Raw genomic sequence first — 14042 nt, forward strand, 5'->3', positions numbered from 1 at the left:
TGAACAGGAGATGTGAGATGATTCAAGCAGTCATATTGGCTTCTACACCTTAAAATTTGACTGTTTTATCTGTCTATTCAGCAATGTCCTGTACAGACCCCATTTCAGCATGAAATACTAAAATCTCAGCTTGGGGTAATTCTGTCTGTGGTTTTCCTCTCTTCCAGTGAATTTACAGGAAAACAGATAATTCTCTGGGACTATAACTCAGAAATTCATTTTTTGTTTGCTCACCAAGTGATGACTAATCCACTCCCTGTTACTCAAATATAGGTGTAACTCTTGTGATGACATTATTATGAAGCAGTTTTAATTTGAGGGCCAGATGATCCTTTGAAGGTAATGCAATTTTGTAATTTGCTTGAGGGCCCTACTGCTGCCTTTTGGATACATTTGGATTCACTTGGCAATGGAGCCTCAACATTGATTAATTTATCATTAAGGTCAATGTTGCTGTACAGCTCTTCTTTATTCGTAGTTAGGCATTGGTATGGTCACTTCAATTTGTAAATTCAGTTTTTTCATGCACCCCAGGGAAAAAAAGCCTGACCATTATTAGGCAAGCAAAACAAGTTGGTAATCATCACTGTGCTTCTAAAAGCAGATGAACTAGAGCATCTTTTCTGACCTGGGGTGTGATACAGAGTTTTTCCCATGCAGTCATGAACAATGGGTTTGTTTTGGCTAAAATTAGGCTCCTTTTGGGTCCCAGGTGAAAGAATATTTGTCTTATAAGGGAAGATATTCCTTGATAGAGCTGGGTAACAGGACTCCCTTTGTCAGAACAGTGGCACAGAAACACTCAGACGCTCTCAAGGATCTGTTTGAAGGGGTATTCTTGCCCTCAGTCAATAAACTCTAAAAGAGCTTAATTAATGAGCAGGGAACAAGCTCCATTATCTGGGAGGTGGAAGACAGAAATTAAAGGGGTTAAAGAATAAACAGGGTTTGTTTCTTGCTAAAACTTTTTAAACTTTGTCTTTTTTTTCACATCCTTAGGAGATTTTGATCCTAACTGACTTCTGGAAGCTCTCAGCCTACTGTGAGTTGTGCTTTTTCTGTCATAGTCTGAACTTTTTTTCCCAGTATTTCCCTTTAGTTTGTAATACAGCCTGGGCTGTAATGTGGGGAGAGGGTCTCCAGTTTTGGAAATAACAGTGCATAACCACTGGCTGATGCTTTTCCCAAATTGGCCAGGATAGAGAATACTTCCTGCCCCATTCAGAATCATCTGCATAGAAAGATAAAACGGGAGTTAACAAGGGTCAGGTTTATGACAGGGAAAGAAGGCTGCTAATGACCATTATCTATGCCACAGGTTTAACTTCATTACTTTTGCATTAAGTTCTTAATGCCCAAAGCAATAAGCAAACTGAGTCCTGTTGAACTGTAGTAACCTAATCTTCTCTCCAAATGAAATAGAGGGGAAAGCAGAGTCATTTGGCATGGCCTTTATTTTGTCTTCTCTTTCCCCATCCCCCAGTCACATATGAGGCCTTTTGTGAGTTTCCCTTCCTTCTCACAGCCTTTTTCTTTTATCTCTTTCCTTTCTTCCTGAGTTTTTTGGATTGTCCAAAAGTCCTGTTTGGTGCAGGATTTGATGAGAGGGTTTAGGCCTTCCATAAAGTGGATCTGGGGTTTGCCACAGGGAGGAGTCTCTCTTGATAATATTTCGAAGAATTATTCAAACTATGTCCAGAATAAAAAGCTTTTAATTCACAGTGAGCAAACTTGAGCTGGCAGTGACATTGTGGGTCCCAGTGAGTCAGATCTAGGAGAGAACATTTGCTGGGTGTTTTGAAGTATCATCACCCTTTTGCATCCCAAGGACAATAGTGGATGATTATATCCCAGTGTGACTGACTGGCACACACCAGCCTGGACTCCAAACATTAATTCATGTTCTGCCCATTCTCCAGTTACAACCCCTGATGATGATGATGAAGTGTTCAAGGCCAGGCTGGATGGAGCTCTGAGCAACTTGGTCTAGTGGAAGGTGTCCCTGCCCACAGAAGTGAGGCTGGAATTGGATGATATTTAAGGTCTTTTCCAATCCAAGCCATTCTAGGATTCCATGATTTATGGCTCTGAAGTTGCACCATCAAATGTGTCAACAGTTTAGTCTTAGTGAGCAAAGAACAAATACCAACAGAGAATTAAATGTAATTCATGATTTAGAGTAAGATCAGTCATTTCAGCTAATTTCCTACTCATCCTCAAATTTGACAAAAAATAATGAATTACCCTCTTCTGGTGTGGCCTGAAGACTTATGCTCTGTAGCTGGGAAAGGAAATGCACTGAGTAAGAAGAGGGAGCAAAACTGGATTTCTTCATATGTGAGATTCCCAGGCCAACAGCCTCAGCTTTTGGTAAGGGTGAAATCACCAGTGCATCTTTTTAGGGTTCCCCAGCAAAATGAGAGAGAGCAAACCAATGCTGGCAGGTAACTGGTGCATCTGTCCAGTGTGCAGGGAGTATATTACTGCTCCTAGAAGAAGGATCCCAAAGTGACAGATGTCTGAGAAACACACTAGAATAGATAGAAGAAAATAATATATACTCTGGAGAGTTAAGCAATGGCTGTGAACACCTATGTAAAAACTCTTAGAGTTTTCACACCTGGAATCACCTTGATTCCAGGTGATCAAGGAATCCTCTGACTCCCTGATCAGGAATGCAAGATAGTACCTCACACTAATTCAGTATCATATGGTGACCTCTATATGAGAACCTTGCACTCTGAGGAAAAGTGCTGAAGGCTGAACATTTATCTTATGAGTTGTTCCCTGTTTATAATGATCAGGGTTGCCAGATGCTTGGGATTCTGAGAAAACTGTCCCTCTGTAATCACGTTTCCCTGCCATGCAGTACAAAAGGGTTTCATTTCCTTGCCCCTTTCTGTCTTGGAAAGGACATATCAATGTGGTTTTTGTGTAGCTGGGAGCTGTGGCTACAGTAGGGTACATGGTATTACAGCTAGGCTTGATAGATTGGTCTGACAGGCATCATCTGTTTTAAGAAGTGGTATCTCCTCTCCGGACCTCTCTGCTTCCTGAATTCTTGGCTTGACTCTACAACTGCTTTTTTTGGCTTTTACTGGGTACAGGTTCTCTTTTAAATCAGCAGATTTATCACTATTCTCCCAAATGAGGTATTTCTTGTCCTTTTAAAATGGGAGTCAAGCTACAAGGCATGCCAATTCAAGCTGCTGGGAATGCCAGAGGTGGGAAGGAGGGAATGGTGGATACCTCAGGTATGTGTAAAAGGGAGCAAATGAAATGGTCTCTGTTGTGTCTTTGATACTGACTTGTGAAGCTTTGCCTCCCTTTGATGGGAGGGAAGGGAATTAACTTCATCCCTGCACTGGGATATCAAACTCCAATGTCTCCCACTTGGATCCAAGTTTTTCCTCTCCTGCTTCTCATTTTCTTTTTTTCTGATTGTGGTCTTCTTTTAGACATGGGAAACAACTTTGTTGGATGCCAAATTGTGTATTTAACTCACTAAAGACCTATTTTTGAACAAACAAGCTGCCATAATTCTGATGTTCAGGGTGAAGAGGGCCTAGGGAGAAGCAAAACTATTTCCTAGGCATGCAGAGCAGATCAAGAACCCCTGTGCTGTGAACTACATCTGATTCAACACAGCCCACAAAATTAAATCTTGTTTGTGCTTAAGCATTTAATTACTGCAGATGTTCAGGAGATACCCTGAGAAGCATCACCTACTGGGGCCCTTTGGACAGATGCTGTTTGCCTTGACTCTCCATCTGTCACTTTAAAATAATCACTGAAGCTTCAGCTGGCACAACCCTGCAGGGCTGGCATCAAGGCATGGCACAGAAGAGGTTAAAAATGAGGCCAAGGTCACAGCATGCCATGCCTGGTAGAAGGTCAGTGGGTGATGATTCCCTTCTTGTTCTCCATGATTTTCAGCAGAGACCACTGTCTCTGCAGCATTTCACAAGGAATTGGGTTTTGCTTTCTGGAGGATCTTTCAACACCAGTGCTATCATCCCCTTGGCTTTTTATATCCATAAAATATATATCCAGGGTGTGCTTTGGAGATGAGCAAGATACGGCAGCAAAAAATGGGTATGGCCTAAACCAAATTAAAAACTTGGTTGTTTTATATCAACAAACAGAGATTTGGGACACCATTGGGACCTACCAACAGAGCATATTTATTAACTGGCCTCAGAGGAGCACAGTGCCTTTGGAAGGTTTATTAGATTTCTGCAATTTGTTAGTGTAGATCAGTTATTTGACCAGTACCATCTCTCCTCTTGGCTATTGGGTTCTGGCATGTGGAGCTTTCAGCTCCAAATCCTAGTCAGGTTTGGTCAGTGAGATCTTTTCACTCACCTGAATTGCCTGTAACAGTGTCAGAAAGCTGAGAGCTTTGCAGGGCACCAAGTTTACATCATTACAAGTTTAGATCATTTGGTACTGCTGCCTGTAACAAGATTGGCTCATAATTAATTGTATTATGGTTGTTGCATTGTTGTCAAGACGATGTTGGTAGAGGTTTTCCTCAGCCACCTCACCACATTTACAGCAGGGATATTTAGCAGTTCTAAAAGGGTTTAGAAATGACCTCTCATGGGGGAGACCTTGAGGCTAGATTGTCTTTTCATTCTACACCTCACAAATAAACAGGTTTTGTATTAATCACCCTGGTTTCCAGCAGAATGGGAGGATAACAGCTAATTTGCCATCTTGCTGCTTTATCCAGGTTATCAAGTAGGAAATATTCAGGACAGCTTTTTTTTATTAATTGTCCATTACTTGGTTATAGGTAAATACATCTTTTCCACTCCTCATTTTCTTCTAAGATCTAGGCACTATCTAAGTAGATTATAAACATTGATTTAAACATTCAGTCATGCAAATCTTTCTATGAGGTTCAGTAATAGCAGCTAGGTCAAATTAGTGCTCATAAATGACTAATTCTATTTCCCCTTGTTTATTACCCAGGCCTTTGGCATTGTTGTATAGTTAATTAAATAATTTCTTCTTCTCATCCTCTCTTTGCATTCAGCACCTTCCCGACCATGGTCTCCAAGGAAATCCATCAAGGGCAGGGTTTACTGGTGCAGAAGTTTGTAGATGGTGGTTGGGGGCCCTCCTCACCTCCCTGGGGTCCTTCTGAGTGACACCTGAGCACTGCAGCACCAGGAGCTGTTGCCACCTCTGCAATTCCCCTCCTGCATCCAAACTGAGAGCTGAGGGATGGAGGTCAAGGGCTCCCTTTTTGTCCTGTAACATAGAATCCTGTCTCTGTCTCTCCTCTGTTCTCCAGAATTGACAGATTATTGTTCTTTGTCATTTTTTGGTCCTTACCCCTGATTGAAAGGGATGTCTGACTTCAAGGGATGTGCTTTGTGTCAGGAGATCAATTAGGTTTGTTCGGTGTCCCTTCAGAAGCTTCTTTTTTTTAGTATCCCTTTTTATGCTCCCAGGTCTGATTTCTGTTACTGCTTATCCTTTATATAGATTTTGTTCCCTTCTTCATCTGAAGGAGAATGTTTTTTCCTATTAAGTGGCAGCTGCTGCTGCTCCTCATCCCAGGATTTAAGTAACTAGCATTTCTCCCTGTTCTGCCAGCACTAAATTCACACAATATAACAGAAAACCAAGCCCATGCACTGTCAAACAGAGACACTCCCACAGCGTGGTGACCCTCTTTCTGTCACCTGCCACATTTTTCATGCTCAACCTACAGCTGTGAAACTGTTTTTCCCCGTTCCCTTTGAACAACAAAGTCCAAAGAACACTCCTCAGTTTGATGCCTGTCACAATTTGCAGAACATCCTTGGACAGGGATGATACTGCTAATAGTGAGGGAAGAGTTGTTCTGAAAGCAGCAGCAGCAGCTTTTCATTGCCTGCTCTTCCAGTGGGTCTGAGCTAATAAGAGGCACGCTGCAAACTTTATTTAATTTGTATGGGCCTGGTCCAGAGCTTTCCTCTTGACTTCAGGGCCATTGGATCAGGCTGCATGGTAGCTACAGCTTTGCTTTATGACTCAGTATCACTGTCTTGGAACAGTCTCTGCCAAATCAGTCAGTTTTTCCATTAAAACCTTCTCCAAGGAGAAAAATGAGTGTTCAGCTAACTGTCTGCTAACAGAAAAGTCTGATTTTTCACTTGTGTGTTTTTCCTAAATAACTTTCTCCTCCTCCATGAGAAACTTCTGGGTTTCAGGTGGGACAGTTCTGAGTGTCTCATACACACAGATCTGAGAATATCTGCCTGAATCTTTACCAGCTTGTTTGAATGTTCCTTTCTGCTTTCAATACATTTCCATGTTGTTACCTGAGAGGAAACTAATTTTTATGAGTAAAATGTGCAGACCATATTTCCAATTAATCTTCTGTGACAGCAGTTGCTGTTGCGTGACTTAACTGACCTGTGACTAAATAACTACAACAGTAAAATAATTTTAGTCTAACACTGTAAAAAACAAAACTAAAACTCTAACTCTGTAAAATGGTATTTTTTATGAGCTGAGCATGTACTCCATTAGGGAAAATGAGACTGTTTGCATTACCCAGCTTCACCATATACCTGCCTCTTTCCATATATGTGAATTCCAAGGATGGCTGGTTTAGGCTTGTATTCCTGAGGGAGAACTAGACCTGAGCTTTGCAGTTGGATTTGTGTTTTATTTCAGTTATTTTGTTGCTGGAAATGATGAAGAGTGTGAAGTTAATCTGCCCAAATAACACACCTACTACCACTCTGACTGAATTCTTTCCCTGCTTTGGACATTTAGTTGCTGCTCCATCCATACTCCACTCAAGGCAGCTCAGGCCCAGGAAGGAAGGGAATTAATTTCTCTCTTTGCAGATGAGTATGTTACAATTTCTTTCCAGCCTCTTGCTTTTTAACAAGCAGGGACATGTACAGACCTTTAGAAGGACTTCAGCCATCTGGAGAAAATGGTTATGGATGTCAGAGCAGTGACTGAAGTTACATAAATGCACAGAGAAGTTGTAGGACATAACTGCTCCTAGAAATTCTTGAGTCATCTGAAATCCATCTGACTATCTTGCCCCTTAATGACAGGGACAGGTAAACACAGGGAATTAAACAAATGGACATATCTTCATTGTCCTCATGGCAATCAGGAAGCCCCCTAAGAAAGCAAAGTTTCACTTCCAAAATGGAGTTGGGTTTGAACTGAGAAAAGTTGGGATGGATGGATCAAAGTCACAGAGCAAACCACAGTACACTATGTGGAAGTCAGGACACGACTGGAACAAATTTCCCATAGCACCATGCTCAGAAAAAGAGAAAAGAAGTAAACAAAAAACTATTGGCAGTTTACAATTTTGCTGCTGTCTGTTCCTTGTGTTGGTTTTCTTCGTCTCTGTTCTAGGAATTCTTTAGTAGTGCTATGAAGAATAATCAATTAATGCTTAGAAAGCAATTCTAATGATTCCCAGTTTACACATGAATAAACAAAATGCAGCTTAGGTGACTGAGTCACAATCATTTTTGGAGTCTGATAGGGCACAGGCAGCAACAAAGAGCCAGCTCAGCACTTGTGTTCTAATTGCTATTTTGCCAGAAAAGTTGGGGCTGGAGATCAAACAGACAGAAATGAGTTGTAAAGCTCCCTGAATGTAAATGGTTGAGCGTTGTTTAAAAAAAAATACTTGAAAAAAAAAAAATCACTGCACACTGTAATGATTTCATAACTGCTACATAGCTAAGACAAGACTTGCCTGAGGTCTCACAGGATGACCATGGGTCATACCAAGGACAGGATCCAGATGTGATTCTACTGCTGTGTTAAGCACGAGGCCATCTTTTCCTCTTCTAAAAATTTGATATTTGGTTATAGAGTCCCTTCCCATGCAAGCCCCTGTGATGCTCTCTCGTGTGTTCAGCCAGAAAGATGGCTAATACAGAAATATCCTTTTTCTGTGCATCATGGCTCATGGTGTCTTGCTTTTGTTGGCAGGGTCACAGCTTCAGCTGAGACGTGTGGCCTGGTGCAGGGATTGCTCACTGATGTTCCTCACAGCTCTGTGTGTGCACTGAGCAAGTGCCTGTGGTACTGTGTGTTCAGACAGCCCAGGAGATATTATGAGGATCACTCTTTTCTCTTCCAGGCATGAAGGTGTTACCATGATGTAAAACCAGGTCATGGTGAAGTTCCCCTTCACATCTGGGGACGTGTTTTGTTACTTGAAAACCCACAGAGCCCATATAACTGCAGAAGAACAAGCACAAGCCTTGCTATCCTACTTCATACACTATCAGCCAAACGAGCAAGCCAGCTTTGAGTCCTCCAGGGTCATTTTATTTTTAGGGCTGTTGCCTCAAGCAGGAAGAAAACAGCTTGATCTGTAGGCTCTGCTTTGAGCTTCCAGTGCTGGCAGCACAAAGCAAGTTCTTTTGACGTGCAGGCTGAGCTGAACCAGTGGAACAATCTGCATGGGCCAGGGAGTCACTGTGTTTAGAGTGTTCCTGTTCTGAGGCACAGCACATCTCCTTGTCTGTCACAGAGCTGATTTACTTTTGATCCCTTCAGCCTATGGTGGACATTCCAGCTGTTTTGCTGTCTCTTTATTTAATGGCGGGCTTTTTCTCCCTATGCTTTTTCAGGTTTTTCATTTTTCCTTGTTTGTCTGCAATCCATCTTGGAGACACTTGTTGCCCTGTTCTCTGATCTGTTTTGAGCCTCTGCCAGCTGCTGCTTCTGCTGCCAGTGGATAAAACAACTGAGTCACCACTTTGTGAATTTTGCATTTGCTTGTGGGGTGGCAGAGCCAAGGCCATCATGAACATATCAAGGAACCACAACAAAGGCCCAAAACACAAACACTGGGACTTAACCTCAAAGCTTGTGCTGGAGCCTGTTGAGGTGACAGGCAGCAAGATTCATACCCAGGGACCTCAAAGCCTCACCAACCTCAGCCTGACTCTAACCACATCAGAGGCATGCACCTCACACGGCTCTGGATCAGGGGAGAGGGTGTAAGGGAAAGGTAGAAGTGACAAAAGGGCTGTTTTCCTCTTTCCACAGTGGATTTATCACAGCAGATGTAAAAAACAGAAGAGTATGCTCAGGGCTATCAAACTCAGCAAAGCTGCAGTGGAAGAGAGCAGCACTGAGTGCACAAGGGAAGGCAGAATGGCTGCTTCCCTACATCATCATGTGTGTATTTGAGCCAAAATGCCTGTTTTGCTTTGTTTCAGCAGGTCAGGAGGGTTGGCAGCTCCTTCCCCACACCAGCACTATTTCCCTGTGGCCATGGCAGTGTCACCAGGGCACTGCTGCTGCCTTGGCTGTGACCTGTGCCTGCTTTCATGGAATTGTCCCAGCACTGACGTGCTTGCCCTGTTTCTCATGCCTTCTAAACATCCTGCTTTTTGGCCTAAGAAACTTTCTATCAGGGAGAAAACCTGTCTCTGGTTGACCAGAAGGACCATGGTGTTTTGGCTTTTCACAGCTTTGTTTTTGGGACAGCTTGCCAAAAGGTCATTTATAGCCAGTGTGGTGATTAGCTAAACACCAGGTGATCACCAGCATGGGGATGCTGATGCTGGTGGAAGTTTTGCTGCTTAATTTTAGCTCAATCAGGGTCATCCCTATGCTGCCAGCAAAGGCATGGGGACATTAAATACAGCTTGGGGATGAGGGCTCTGTGGATACATCAGGTTTGTTTGGCTACCTCCAGGTTTGTTCACTTTGGCTGATGGCATGAGGTTGTTTTTAGGGATAGACAGCAGAAAGGCTGAAATGCACTGATCCAATCTTCAAGCAGAGGACAGGACTGTATCAGTGTCTCTTTTAAAATATCCTGGCCTGCATGGCTTGTAATAGCCTTGGAGTAAAAAGATTTTTCATTCTTGGCCCTGATGCAAAAGGGAAATGGGTTCCTATTTGCATTGTCCCCACAGTGTTTGTGTAATTAATGTATGTGGGGGTTCTCCCTCCCCCACCCTCTCCCAAGGTAAAAAATGACCTTGTCAAAACTTAGATTACAAAATCTTAGTTACTAAGCAATGGGTAGGGCCCCACTGGGATGGCATCCCGGCTCCTGAAATGGTATGTATAGTAAAAACTAATAAAAATGGTGTCAGAGGCTCTCAGGCTTCCAAGTCCCCTGCTGTGTGACCCCCTGATCCCAATTTATTAGCTGAACCCAGGGAAGCAGACAAACCTTTCTGGCTCCAGACTGTAGGCTCCAAGAAATCAAATAATGTGAGCTCCAGAGCAGTGGCTCCAGAGCAGGAGGGAAGGAAATCCTCATGGAAAACAGGGGGCTGAGAGCAGGGCTGAAGGGAGCTGCTGACAAGAGCCATCTGAGCAGGATGGGAAAGGGAAACTCGCTCTGTGATATCTCAGTACCTCGATGCTCAGATGCTTTAAACATGTCAGGGAGCAGGAGCAGGAAGGGGGTGGGGAGAGCAGGGTTTTTAAGGAGGCAACCAGCCAAAATTGTTTCCTTTCATATGTTAGCAGTGCCTTTGCTCCGAGATCACCTTGTGCTGGTGACAGAGGATTTAGCAGCTGGGGGTGGCAGATGGAGTGGCAAAGAATGTGCCCTGTGGGTCACAGGGGGATGCACCTTCCCCCTTCCTGCTCCCCAACTGCAGGAATTTTCTCTTGGAAGCAATAAAGGTGGTGCAGCTCATCGTGTTGCTGCTGCCCCCCTGGATTCCCTCGTCCGTGTGTGATACACATAGCAATTAAAGCATGTTGCACAGGGGGAGTGAGATTTTTTTTTTTTTCCATCCCGAAGAGCTGCCAAAGCAAAGTGATATTGATGAGGATGGCTTGCTTCGATTAGCAAGCCATCCTCCAGCCTGTTTCTCTCCCCTCTTCTGCCTTGTTCAGGGAACTTCAGTGTTTTCTCTGCTTTCAGCAATTGTCTGTCTGTTCTGCACCTCCAAATCTGTGCCCAAATCGAGCTTAACTAGGGGTAAGAAGTGTAACAATAACTCTCCTTTTAATGCCAGCCATTGCATTTGGAGTGCTTTGGCTTCCCAAGATGTTAGCAGGAGAAAGCACTGCACCTTGTAAAAAGGCATGATTATGCAGCAAAACAGCTGAGGATGGACATGAAGAGATGAAGCCCATATGGCAGGTGAGCTATGGCAGTAGAGCAGGCCTGTCCCATTTGCCTGCTCTTTATTCAGGTGTCATTTGCTGTTTGGAAATGTATTCTGGGGGTTTCTGAGCAGAGACTGGCCCACAGTTTCTCCTGCTCAGTGACCTAAATGTTTGCGTCCAAGAGCAGCAAAAAGACAGGCCCGTAGCTTTATCTGCCTTCATGACTTTTGGCTTGCTTGAAAAGGGGTTGTGGTTTTATTCCTGCTTACCTGAAGAGATCTTTGAGAAATACTTTCTGATGTAAGAGCAGGACAGATAACAAATTTGGGGGCTGGAAAAACATGTGCATACAGGCAGGTTTTCTGCTTCATGCTAGGAGGAAACAAGGCTGCAGCTCTATAAATCTGGGCTTTCCTGGCTCTGTGTAGTTCCTTTTTAAATCACTGCCAGGGTGATCAGTTTAAACACCCACATCATTTGCGTTTTCCATAGTCAAACACAGGAATTTTTGGAGCGTTGTCTAAAGGGAAAAAATACAGCATGCCCTTCCTCTCTCACTCCTTAGCTGTGATCAGAGAGATGAGAGTCTGAGAGCAAGCAGAGGTCCTTGGTAGAGGATCAAGAATTGCTTTTTCCCCTGGATACACAATACAGCCTAAAGCTGTCCCTGGGCTTGGCTCAGCTTTTGCAGTTGATACATAAAGGAACCTGCAGTACCCTTGGGGATCTGGAGCTTGGTGTTTGCCTCTCTGCTGGGCAGTGGAATAGGTGGGATTGTATTGAGGGAAAGATGGATGTGAAGGGGCTGCTTCCCCAGGAGCCTGGGCTGGAAATGATGCTGCACTTCCTAGGGCTGGGGGTGTTTCCATTCTTACAGTGAGGCTGTGGCACTTAGGGACATGTGGCACTTAGGGACATGGTTTAATGGTGTAATTGGCAGTGCTAGATTAACAGTTAGGCCCTGCATGCTGTGGTTCCTACACCCATGTGCCTGAGGACGGAGGAGAAGCACAATCCCAAACAGGCTGGCTTCCCTCCTGCACAGGCTGCAGTGAGAAGCAGCCTCAACCCTGAACCAGTAAGAGTCACCTGCTGTAGGGTTTGTGTTGGTGATGGGGAGAGGCCTCATCTGGCTGCTGGTCTGGGGGCAGTTGCACAGCACAGCCGTGTCCTGCAAGTGCTTCCTGAGCTCTGGGAAGGGGCAGGTACCTGCTTTGGATGAGTGCTGTTGTGCAGTTTGGCTCACAGACAGTAGAACTGTGATTAGAGCTAAGCAGCAGCCATGAGATTGGTCAGCTGAAAAATGATTTAAAAAGTAGAGAAGCAAAGACAAATAGAACAATGGTCTGTGTATTAACACTTGTCTAGAATAACTCCCTAAGCTACAGAAAAGTTTATCTAGCAAGATATTAGGAAGTTTTAAGCTTAATAATGGAGCTCTGTGCATTGTGTTTGAAGGCCTACAAACAGGTATTGTATTTGAAATAAGCAAGCATTGTTTTAACCAAAGGTACCTGTGCTTATAGTGGTTGGATAGAACTACTATAAATGTGCTTTTGCTTTGTGGGATTGGTCAAAAAACTTATAAAGTGAGTTGTAATATTAAGTTCTTTGTCTGCTGCCTGGGATGTGAGCTGGTGGCATCTTCCCATTGTCATAACCATGGAATGAGAGTGATGCTGGAAAATAAAACAGCTCAAGGCACGTTCCAGCAGTCCCATCCCGTTTGTGAATTGTACCTAGCCCCCAGCTGGTGATACTATTGTGCAGTTTGCTGTGTGGGTGCTCCATCCACAATTTAGGGCAGCTGACCTTTCGCCTGACTCGTGTGCTGAATCAGCCCAGGGGGGGAGAGGCTGAGTTCTCCATAATGTGGATCCCCCATAACCTTGGATAAGTTGCTTTCACTGCACAGCCCTCACCATTTGTGGCTGAGCTATCACTTTTCTCAAGATAAGCTGGAATTGTGTGTGTTGTTGGATGACTTTTATCTTGCCATCACAGCCAGTGTGCACTTTCAGTGTCAAAGGAACTGCTTGGCTTTATAACTTGCATGTGAGGAGGGATTATTTTGCAAGAGGTCATGGGAGAGTGAGAGAAGGTATGATCAAGTTGTGCCCTCTGGAATATGCTGTGGGATGAAGATTTGGAGAGTGATATTTTCACTTTTCTTCCTTTCCCTTTTTTGATGTTGATTCAGAGCAGAAATGACCTTGGTCATTTTATGTCAGCAAAGATGCTGAGCAGATCTGAAACAAAAGGAGAAAAGCCAGTCAGTGTTTCAAGTGCATTTGTGGTTCAGTTGAATGAAAGCCCAGTGTTGCCAACTCATGATTTGATCATCAGTGCTGCAATGCACAGTCCTTTCCTATAGCTCCAGGTCTTGAGTTACAGAAGGTCTTAAAATACACTCTACTCACCACCACTCCCCCTTTCCCTGTAGGTTTCATGATTTCAAAGAAAATATAGGGAACATGACCTCAGTGCACCCTCAGGACTGAGGTGGTGGAAGGCAATGGATTAAAAACTGGCTCAGACTGTGAAGTGAAGAGATGGTGATATACAGTTCATATAAAAAGATTAAAAAAAAAAAAAAGTGATTTCACTATTGGCAGGTCAAACTTTGAGCAATACAAGAGAACCTCCTGGATTTGGGATCTGAAAGGGAGCTTCAGGTCACCCATTTGTAGCTCCATGGATTGTGCTAAGTGGGTGGGAGCTGAGCTTGCAGGAGTGTCATGGGATCTGCAAGGCAGATGTGAAGGCAGAAGAGCAGCTTTTGGGAATTTTTACCAGCACTGTGGTCTTGGCCACATTTGTAAAAATCCAGAGGAATACAGTTGTCTTGTGAAAACCAATGATTTCTTACTATTACCAAATCAAAACATTTAAAAAAGATCTTGTGTCTGCTTCTAACCTTAAATGACAACAAGATTTTTGTGTTTTCTCTCATTTTTTCCTAATTTCTT

Source organism: Agelaius tricolor, unplaced genomic scaffold (genome assembly GCF_023055355.1).
Source record: "Agelaius tricolor isolate 1412-34295 unplaced genomic scaffold, bAgeTri1.0.p SCAF_23, whole genome shotgun sequence".
NCBI classification, from domain to species: domain Eukaryota; kingdom Metazoa; phylum Chordata; class Aves; order Passeriformes; family Icteridae; genus Agelaius; species Agelaius tricolor.